This window comes from Salvelinus sp. IW2-2015, unplaced genomic scaffold (assembly GCF_002910315.2).
Source record: "Salvelinus sp. IW2-2015 unplaced genomic scaffold, ASM291031v2 Un_scaffold2867, whole genome shotgun sequence".
NCBI classification, from domain to species: Eukaryota; Metazoa; Chordata; class Actinopteri; order Salmoniformes; family Salmonidae; genus Salvelinus; species Salvelinus sp. IW2-2015.
In genome coordinates, this window is record NW_019944167.1 from 7,104 (window position 1) to 17,267 (window position 10,164).

At 45.9% G+C, this 10,164-nt stretch overlaps 1 pseudogene; it reads right to left on the reverse strand.

Annotated features, from left to right (window-relative positions):
• Nucleotides 1-655: 655 nt before the first annotated feature.
• On the reverse strand, nt 656-7,608 carry LOC112074888 (STE20-related kinase adapter protein beta-like; annotated as a pseudogene).
• Nucleotides 7,609-10,164: the final 2,556 nt, after the last annotated feature.

Sequence of the window (10,164 nt, forward strand, 5' to 3'; positions counted from 1 at the left end):
GTCATATCAGCAGTCACACCGCTGCCTTAATGTCCACAACACTGTATATCTAGCAGTCACACCGTGCCTTAATGTCCCACAACACTGTCATATCTTAGCAGTCACCACCGTGCCTTAATGTCCCACAACACTGTCATATCTAGCAGGCGACACCGTAGGCCTTAATGTCCCACAACACTGTCATAGTCTAGCAGTCACCCACCGTGCCTTAATGTCCCACAAAGCAACTGTCGTATCTAGCATGTCACAAAAACGTGCCTTAATGTACTCCTTACACACACTGACTGTCATAAATCTTAGCAGTCATACTGTGCCGTGAATCTCACATATTACAGCGCACTTTTCAAAAATGACAGAAATTCAGACAGAACACAAGAACATTTAAAATTGTCCTTGAATGAAAGAACCGACTTCAAACGGAGGTACCAGAGCCCTGTGTATAAAGTCTTGCTGCTCCTGTGTTTGTGTGTGTCTCACCTGCATTCGGTGTGTGTGTTGTTGTGTGTGCGTTGCGTTCGGTGTGTTGCACACGTGTATGACTCACCTGCGTTCGGTGTTGCGCTTGCGTCCGTGTGTCTGCACACGTGTATGACTCACCTGCGTTCGGCTGTGTGTGCGTATGCGTTCCGTGTGTCTGCCACGTGTTATGTCTCACCTGCAGTCGGGCTGCTGTGCAGACACAGCTGGACCAGGTTGTGCAGGGTGCCGAGTGGTTCTTGGGGCGGGGCTCTGAGGTCTTTCGGCGTCGGTGGCGTGCGGGTCAGGCTGCCTGTGGCAACACTCTCCCGATGCCAGAGTCCACCCCGAGCGGGACACCTTCAGCCCCCCAGCTCCCCTAGGGGGGAGGGGCCACGTCCAGCAGGCAGCAGTGGACCCACGCAGCTTCTGGAGCAGCATCTGGAGGAGGACAGACATGAATCCATGGAGACAGCATGAGCATGACACAGTCAGGGAGAGACACAGACATGAGCATGGAAGTACGAGGAGCACATATGGAGAGACACAGTCACACAGAGAGGAAGAGGAGCATGACAGTCACACAGAGGAGAGAGATGAGAAAAACGAGACTCTCATAGACTGAACTATGTTTTGTAATGTATGTAAGGCCCCAGTACCTGTGTAGGGGGCATGTCCTGGAAAGGCACCCTGCCACTGACCAGCTCACAGACTACTATCCCCAGACTGTAGATGTCTGACTTCACCCCATAGCCATGCAGGTCCTGTCGTAGCAGCTCTGGGCTGAGCCAGGGTAGCAGCGCGGGCTGTGGTGGGGCATGTCAAACACGGTCCTCACCTTCTTCCCATCCCGCATCATACTGTAAACACTGTGCAGCCCCGAGAGGAGACAGCCCTCCCAGACAGCAGGATGTGACTGGCCTTCACTCCCCTGAGAGGAAGAGGAGAAGAGGAGAAGAGGAGAGGAGGAGAAGAGCGTTCACTCTCGCCAAATCTTCAGGCTTCTACACAACTACAGTCAACTAACTATTGATGATGCGAGCAACTCGAGCAACTATGTCCAACTGAGACAGCAAACTAGGCTGATTCTTTCAACAAATCAAATAAATGTTATTGGTCAAAGCGCCGAATACAACAGGTGTAGACTTTGCCGTAAGTGCTTACTCACGGGCCCTTTCCACAATGCAGAGTTAAAAGTTAGAGGCATTTGCTAAATAGGAAACACATAGTAAGACAATAAATAACAATAGCGAGGCTGTATACAAGCAGTACGGTACCGTCTAACGGTTGGCTGTAGTTGGACAGAAGTGTATCAGTGTTGCTTCCGTCCTCTCCTCACCCAACTGGCTCCAACCAGGGACCCTCTAACACATCAGCAACTGCCACCATGAAGCATCGTTACCTATCGCTTGACCGCTAACTAGAGCACGCTAACTAGCTAGCCATTTCACATCGGCTACACGTAGAAGCCTTAAACGGTCCATTCTCTCCCTTGTCCCATGGTGTCTTTCCTCCTCACCTGTGCACGTAGCCCATGAGGTGCAGGTATTGCAGAGCCTTCAGGACTCCATGGAGGAGTAAGCGATCAGGGACTCACTCATCCCGTCAGGGAAGAACGTCCTCAGCAGGCTATCGCCGAACCTGGGACAGAGAGAATCGTAACTATGGTTCCAAATGGTTTGTAATTTTTCTTACAAACATAGGCATTTTACCATTCATTTCTGTACCATAAAAAATAAAGTTCAACCAACTTATCGCTGAGAGAAGGAGCTTGGATGAGAGAGATGGGGGAGTAAGTGTGGAGAGAGATGGTGAGAGGAAACAAGTGTTAGAAGATGCATGCAGTAGACTGACCGTAGCCCATGAGTGGTGTGAGGACCCAGAGCTGGCAGCAGGAGCTGAAGACCAGGCGAGAGTCAGCAGGTTGGGGTGGCGGAACAGCTGGAGAGAAGAACCTCGTTCTGGGACACAGCCAGGAAACACTGGTCACCAGCCAGGAAACACTGGGTCACACAGCCAGAAACACTGGGTCAACAGCCAGAAACCACTGGGGTCACAAGCCAGGAAACACTGGGCACAGCCAGGAAACACTGGGGTCACACAGCAGGAAACACTGGGCACAGCCAGGAAACACTGGGTACACAGCCAGGAACACTGGGGTCACACAGCCAGGAAACACTGGGGTACAGCCAGAAACACTGGGGTCACAGCAGGAAACACTGGGGTCACAGCCAGGAAAACTGGGTACACGTCCAGAAACACTGGGTCACAGCCAGGAAACACCGGTCACGGGGTCACAGCCAGAACACTGGTCACAGCCAGGAAAACACTGGGTCAGCAGAACACGGCCACAGCCAGAAACATCTGGTCACAGCCAGGAAACACTGGTGGCACAGCCAGGAAACACTGGGTCCACACAGCAGAAACACTGGGTCACAGCCAGAAAACACGCGTCACACAGAACACTGGGTCACAGCCAGAAACACTGGGTCACACAGGCGGAAACACTGGGTCACAGCCAGAAACACTGGGTCACAGCCAGGAAACACTGGGTCAACAGCAGAAACACTGGAACAGCCAGAACACTGGTCACAGCCAGGAAAACACTGGGTCACACAGCCAGGAAACACTGGGCACAGCCAGAACACTGGGTCAACAGCAGAAACACTGGCACAGCAGAAACACTGGGTCACAGCAGAAACACGGGTCCGAGCACTTGGTCACACAGCCGGAAAACACTGGCGTCACAGCCAGAAACACTGGGTCACAGCCAAACACTTGGGTCACAACAGCAGCGAAACACTGGGTCACAGCAGAAACACTGGGTACACAGCAGAAACACTGGTCACAGCAGAACACTGGGTCACACAGTCAGCCAGGTGGCTTGCTTGTACCACTGCCAAGTGCAACAATGTTATTATGAACAATGACCTAAATGGCCCTGACCCTGGATCTAAGAGCAAGAGCGCATGTTTTTGTTCCAGCCCAACGCTAACTCATCTTATTCAAGTAATCGACTGACTCAACTAACTAAGAAATGTGATTAGTTGAATCAGGTGTTGAATCAGTTGTGGCTGGAACAAAATATGTATCTTTGACATGAACTTCGATGAAAAGACAAGGGGTCCGTACTGTAGGACCTTTAATACAGTACCGCACCATCAACTGTAGCAGCTCATCCTCTGTACACTCATCCAGGTTGTGTTCTTGACTCCACCAGCTGCGGGAGGGTGTGGCGTTCCATGTGCACCTGGCTCAGGTTGTTGAAGCCTTTCCCTGTAACACGGTTTGGTAATAAATATTAAGACATGTAGAAACACGTTCAACTCTGAAAATGCTTAATTTCAGTACTGTGTGGTTAGTATGGTCTTCAATAATCCAGGGAGATTTGTGAACTAATATTTTGAATTGGCCAGTTTATTCAACAGATGTGCCAAAAGGAATAGAACTATGTGTAACATAAAATGTCCACAATACAAACGCTTTATACTCGGGCTATGTGTAGTATGGGACTTGGTCAGTGAAATTGTAAACAATGCTTTTGGATTAGCTATTCTATTCAACAGTACATGCTAAAAGGAAATATGCTTTGTATTTGTCAGAGGAGATATTACTCTGCAGCAACAACTATGTAGTGAAAGGACTTGTCTTTCTGGGTTGTAGTGATGAGGTGATTTATGACCAATGGTATGCTCACCAGCTCTGACAGCAGCTGTAGTGGGCGGAGTTAGCAGAGAGCGCTGTGATGTCATCGCTGCTGCCACCACCCCAGGTGAAAGTGCATTCTGAGACGTCAGAGCTCTGTGAAAAGAATCAAACACACACGTACTCACACAACACCTGAAACGTATCAGCAGCATATTTCCTTAGATCACAGAACGAGTAACAACATGGTAATACTATGGAAACATGTTGTAGTTGGTCACAATAATAACCTTCTTTACCTAGATTAGAATAGTTCACCCAAATTAACTGTTTTTCTTACCCTGTAGGCAGTCTACAAATACAGTCTACAAGTGCTTAGTATAGCATGGTATTTTTTACCAACATGAAATGGGTCCATGTAGCAGAGAAGAGGAAGCAGAATGAGGGTGAGTGAGTGTTGCCTTTGAGCCTGAAGAGGTCAAAGTACTATGGTGTCATGGTGATGACCAACCATGGCTGCCACAGGGGGGCACTGTGGTGTTAAGCTACACAGGGTAATGCGGGGTGGGCGTAGTTTCACTGGGGCCGGTGTTGGGGGAGGAGAGGCTGTAAATACTTTGTGTTAAGGGGTCAGGGCCGTGCACAGACCTTTCAGGGGCCGATGCTTAAACTAATTCATATCTCGAAATTCAGAACATACCACTGCCTTTGTAGCGAACTGTTTTATTTGTTTTAGCAGACCTATATTTCTGCAACAACGCATTCATCATCAGAAATTGAAAGCTAGCTAGTTACAGGGCCTCCTAAAGACGTGTGGGAAAATAAGGTGGGCTATCAGCTGATCATTGATGTTGATGATTGATGTCAATCTGCTAGTTAGTTAGCAAGATTTGTTTTTATTGATTGTGATTTATCTTAAATGCCTTAAATAATAACTTCATGATATGATACTCATCATCCTCACCTCAAGATATATGGCTGGCTGGCTATTGGCTTGTGTGGATATTTTAGTATCACCTGTGGGTTAACAGAGTCTTAATCTCATGACTCTGGATCAGAAGGTTGTGAGGTTGACACTCGTATTTTATTTTAACCCTATCCAAACCTTAACCTTTAGCTTAACAATTCAGAATGAGTGTCTAACCTTAACCCTTACCTTAACCAATCAGAATGAGTGTCTAAACTGAACCCTAGCTTAACATTCAGAACGAGTGTCTAACCTTAACCCTTAGCTTAACCATTCAGAATGAGTGCCTAAACAATGTTTTAACCCTATCCAAAACCTTAATCTTCTAAATTTGACGTTGGAGCAATTTCAAAATGTGATGTTTGGAGAAATAGAACGATACCTAGCATGAGGAGTCAACCCAGAGTGTAAAAAGCACTTCGAAATGTGACGTTTGGAGCAACTTCGAAGTGTGACGTTTAGATAAATGTAAATAAACATCTGATTCTGCAGTGAGACTGTGAGAGCTTGTTGCGAGTCTAGACTACCTGTGATGCTGCTGCCGACTGAGGAAGGGATGGAGTCGGGTCGGAGGGAGGGTCGTTGATGCAGCCGCTCTTCTCTCTGTCTACTCTGTGTATCAGCCAATGTAACAGTGTTCCTTCCGTCCTCTGCTCGCCCTACCTGCCTCAACCAGGGTAACAGGTTCCTTCCGTCCCTCTCCTCGCCCCTACCTGACCTCGAACCAGGGACCCTCTGCACTCATCGACAACAGTCACCCTCAAAGCACCGTTACCCATCGCTCCACAAAAGCCCCAAGGAAACAACTACTTCAAGGTCTCAGAGCGAGTGATGTCACCGATTGAAACGCTATTAGCGCGCACCCTGTTAACTCGCTAGCCATTTCACACCGGTTACACCAACTAGGCTGAATATTGATGATGATGTAACTCAAGGGTTAATCAAATGTTATACCGCTGTGGCAACACTGTTGATATTATAAACTAGGTAGCTAGCTACACACACTAGACTGGTGGCCGCATCTCATGCATGTTTGGATACCGGGCATGTTCAATCTCAGTACATGCGAGACGGGAAAAAGGCACAACTGGGCAAGCGTGAGATCTGTACAGGGCTGACCAACAGGAGCAACCAACAGGGCTGACCAACAGGGCTGACCAACAGGAGCAACCAACAGGGCTAACCAACAGGGCTGACCAACAGAAGCAACCAACAGGGCTGATCAACAGGGTTGACCAACAGAAGCAAACCAACAGGGCTGACCAACAGGAAACAACCAACAGGGCTGACCAACAGGAGCAACCAACAGGGCTGACCAACAGGAGCCACCAACAGATGACATCACGACGACTTGCGGGCAATCGGTTCAGAACAACAATGACCAAATCCCCCCCCCCAAAAAAATATATATATACACCACCACACAAAAGGGCACTTGGCGAGTGGGAGGGCAAAGTGCTGGGCACAGGTTGACTCCCATCTGTGCACGTGCCTGGGCGGGATGCTGTGGCAGTTAGCTCCAGGGTGAGCTGACACAGCAGCTATGAAAAAGGCTTGCTGCTGTGCTATACAGCATGAATAGCTTTGGTTCACTTATAGGCTATGTAATGTTCTAGCGATCTGGTCAGTGGCTGGCCACTATTACGTGGTAGGTTACACGCAGCTCTACCATCACATAGACAGGACCCGGAACTGTCCTATGTTGTCCTAGTGGTCCTTTCTGACCTCTGACCTGATAGAATAGAACTAGGCTGACCACACCATAAAGACAAGGCCGGGTGGGCTTCAGTGCTCCGATTGGATGCTAACAGAGTGGACACAGCACTGTACTGACCAGGTATTGGTGGCTGACGTCCTCATACTGGTCCTCTATGCTGATTGGCTGGACCTGAGTGGGGGAGATGCAGGAGCAGTCCTGGGGAAGAGGGGAGGAGGGGGTGAGACATGCCCCCCGAGGAGAGGAGAATAGAGGAGTGAGACGGTCCAATAGGGAAGGAGGGAGGAGAGGACAGGCATGCCGTCATGCCCTTATAAGGAGATAAGGCGGGACTTAGGAGGACAACACTGAAGAGATACTTTTGGAGCATCAAGGTTGGAGCCAATGTTGAAAACAACAGTGCTTGTGGAGGAAGACATGCAGTGCATGTCCATGAAGTGACTGCTACTTTAGAAAGAGACAGTTGAGATGAATGACAGGGTTAGCAGCAGATTGGTACCCATGATATAACCTACTGGGAAAGGTAATGGCAATATGCATGGATAATGAGATGGGTCTTATGAATGAACTCTGATAAAGAAAGCATGAGTTCTAGGATTGGAGCGTGGCTAGATCAATGTGCTATGAGAGAGACACACTGCACACCTGGAGGAGACGCTGGCTCATTAGATCATCATCATCATCATCATCATCATCAACCTCTTTAGATAAATCATTTTCATGATCGGCTAAACATCAAAGCCATGCTGATTAAAATAAATATCCCTTACCAAGAAAGACATGGAGTTCTCTTCGTGGGGGTTAGCGCTTCACGCTATGGCATTTATCCGCTCCACGACCACAGCACGCGCTGTACAATGAGAGCGATGGTGAGAGAGAAAGAGAGAGCGAGAGAGAGAGAATGAGCAAGAGGAGAAATACATGGTAACATGAGAGACTTAGTTAGGATTCAACCTGAGAGACAGCCTCCCCCATGGGGCGGTCTGTATGTCCATACAGCTTACCTGGCTGTACTCTACCGGGTTCAGATTCCACTGCATTGSCATCTGACTTCATCACTTCATGCAAAACYCTGCTCCACGTTCTTGAAAAACATAAAATAAAACGATTGATGATTAAATAAMCAATAATAGCTCCAGCAGGGATGTTGTGCTGAACGCATGCTGTTGAAAGAAAAATACTTTTTCACGGAGGTATCAAAATATCTCGACAAAAATAACTATGCCAGTCGGTGACCACAAAATACTGAGATTAAAACACGCATTACGTGACTATTTGGTGCGCAATAGACCGATTCACATCGGTATTCGTTACATTTTCGTGATACAGAATCATTGTTGCCACATCTGAATGTAAGCATCTGAAATGCATGTGGTGCATCGCTTTGGCTGTAGCTAAGTGCCTCGATGGATATTTTCTCCCCGTCTCTCCTGCCACAGCATGAATGGGAAGGGGACTTTGAGGACAGTGCGCCGCCGTGTCCCATTCTATGAGCGCGCGACCTAATGATGAGTCCTTGGTCCTTGACCATTATTGTTCTTTATAGGTCGTCGCTGCCATATACCCACCATTGTGACAGTCTTTAACAACCCTATATAGTGACAGTTCTTGCCTGTTGTTGTCGGGGAATGATTTTGCTTGTAACCGATATTCTATTGTATTGTATTCCAGTCTATTCTGTTCTATTCTAGCTATTTTATTATAATCTACTGACAGACACCCTACTGGGGGAAAAAATGGTTGAATCAACGTTGTTTCCACGTCATAAAATAATTATATGTAATTGCGTTGAATAAGCGTGGGGAAATGATTGGATMTGCCAAAAGTCATCAACATAAGGCCATTTCGTATTTTTTTCACACAACTTTTAACTTAAATCAGATGATGTGGTGACATRGTTGTTGATTTCACGTTYATTTKACGTTAGTTGACAACTCAACAAAATGTAAATCAAAACGACGTTGAACTGATGTCTGTACCCAYTGGAAAGGGTGCAACACTGTAGCAGAGAAAGAGGTTGTCCTCTCTGATTGTAACCTACACATTTGTTTAGTACATGTTTTCCTATAATCATGTAAAAAAGTTAMCACATATTTAACATAATCACATAATTTGTGGATGCAGGATTGCATATGACTGCAACGAGTTTACTTACACTGAAAATCAGTTTATGAAATCTTCATTCCCAATCATAACAAAATCAGGCTGGGTTTTTTAACCAACTTACTCTTGCTCTGAATGCGAAACAAACTTGAACAAACCAAGCATGACATGAGGAAGCTTACAACTCGCAACTTAAACATTTCTAACTTGGCAAAGTTAAGGCTTATGACAACGCAAAAATATGACGTAATGTACAAGTTGTGCGTACAGACACTGTTTTGACTGAAGATAATACAATATTTTCAAGATYTAATGGAATGAAATAGYAACAAATTGCGATGCGTTATACACACTGTTAAAACAAATGTATATTGTTGAGAGTATGAAGTTTGAAACTTATAGTTAATGGCAACAACATACTTCACCTATGTTTTTGCTCTCCTCTCAGATGATTTGACGTAATGACGTAGATACTAAACTTGTGGGAACCTGATAAAAGTTGGGATATTATTGTTATACATTTCATTTTCATCTGTGAACCGCACTGATTTATATCAGTACTTTTTTGGTATTTTTTCCCTAATTCATAGTATATTTTAGTTTTAATTCCATGTATCTTAACTCCATTACAAAAAAAAAATGAATTAACAAATAGATGTTAATAACAAATCTCAATGTGTTTAGTGTAGGACTTTTATTTAGAAACACCACTCAATAAATATCGTCGCGTAATTGACACGTCACTCATTTCAACCGCGCGCTATTTCATGACGTGATGAATTGGTCAACAGTCTGCTAATTTTCTCCCTAATATCTACTGTTGCCATTGTTTGAGATTTAGGATTGATGGGACCACATGTGCTCTGGGATTTGTCTAAGGTGTTTAAAATACATCGAAAGGTAGGTTGATGTTAATTTATATTATATGAAAATCCGGATCATAAGTGACCATGTCGATGGGAGAAATCCTTGTTAAAGGCCGGATGGAAATCACGGATGTGCCACAGTACTACCTAGCTCTGCAATGTTCGCTTGTCAACTTAATCAGCTGGAGTGAGTTATACTATTCATCATCACTATCCCCCCCCAAAATCAAATCTCACTCTTCTTTGAACGAAATCGTGAGATTATAATTTTAACTGGCGAAAACATACTTTTTGCGATTGTCGGTTTGGTTTATTATTATGAAACAAGTCCTTGCACTGTCCTCTTGTCGAATTGTTCCATTGGTACCGAGATCAATGATTATTGTTGCACTTGTCACTTATGCTCATCG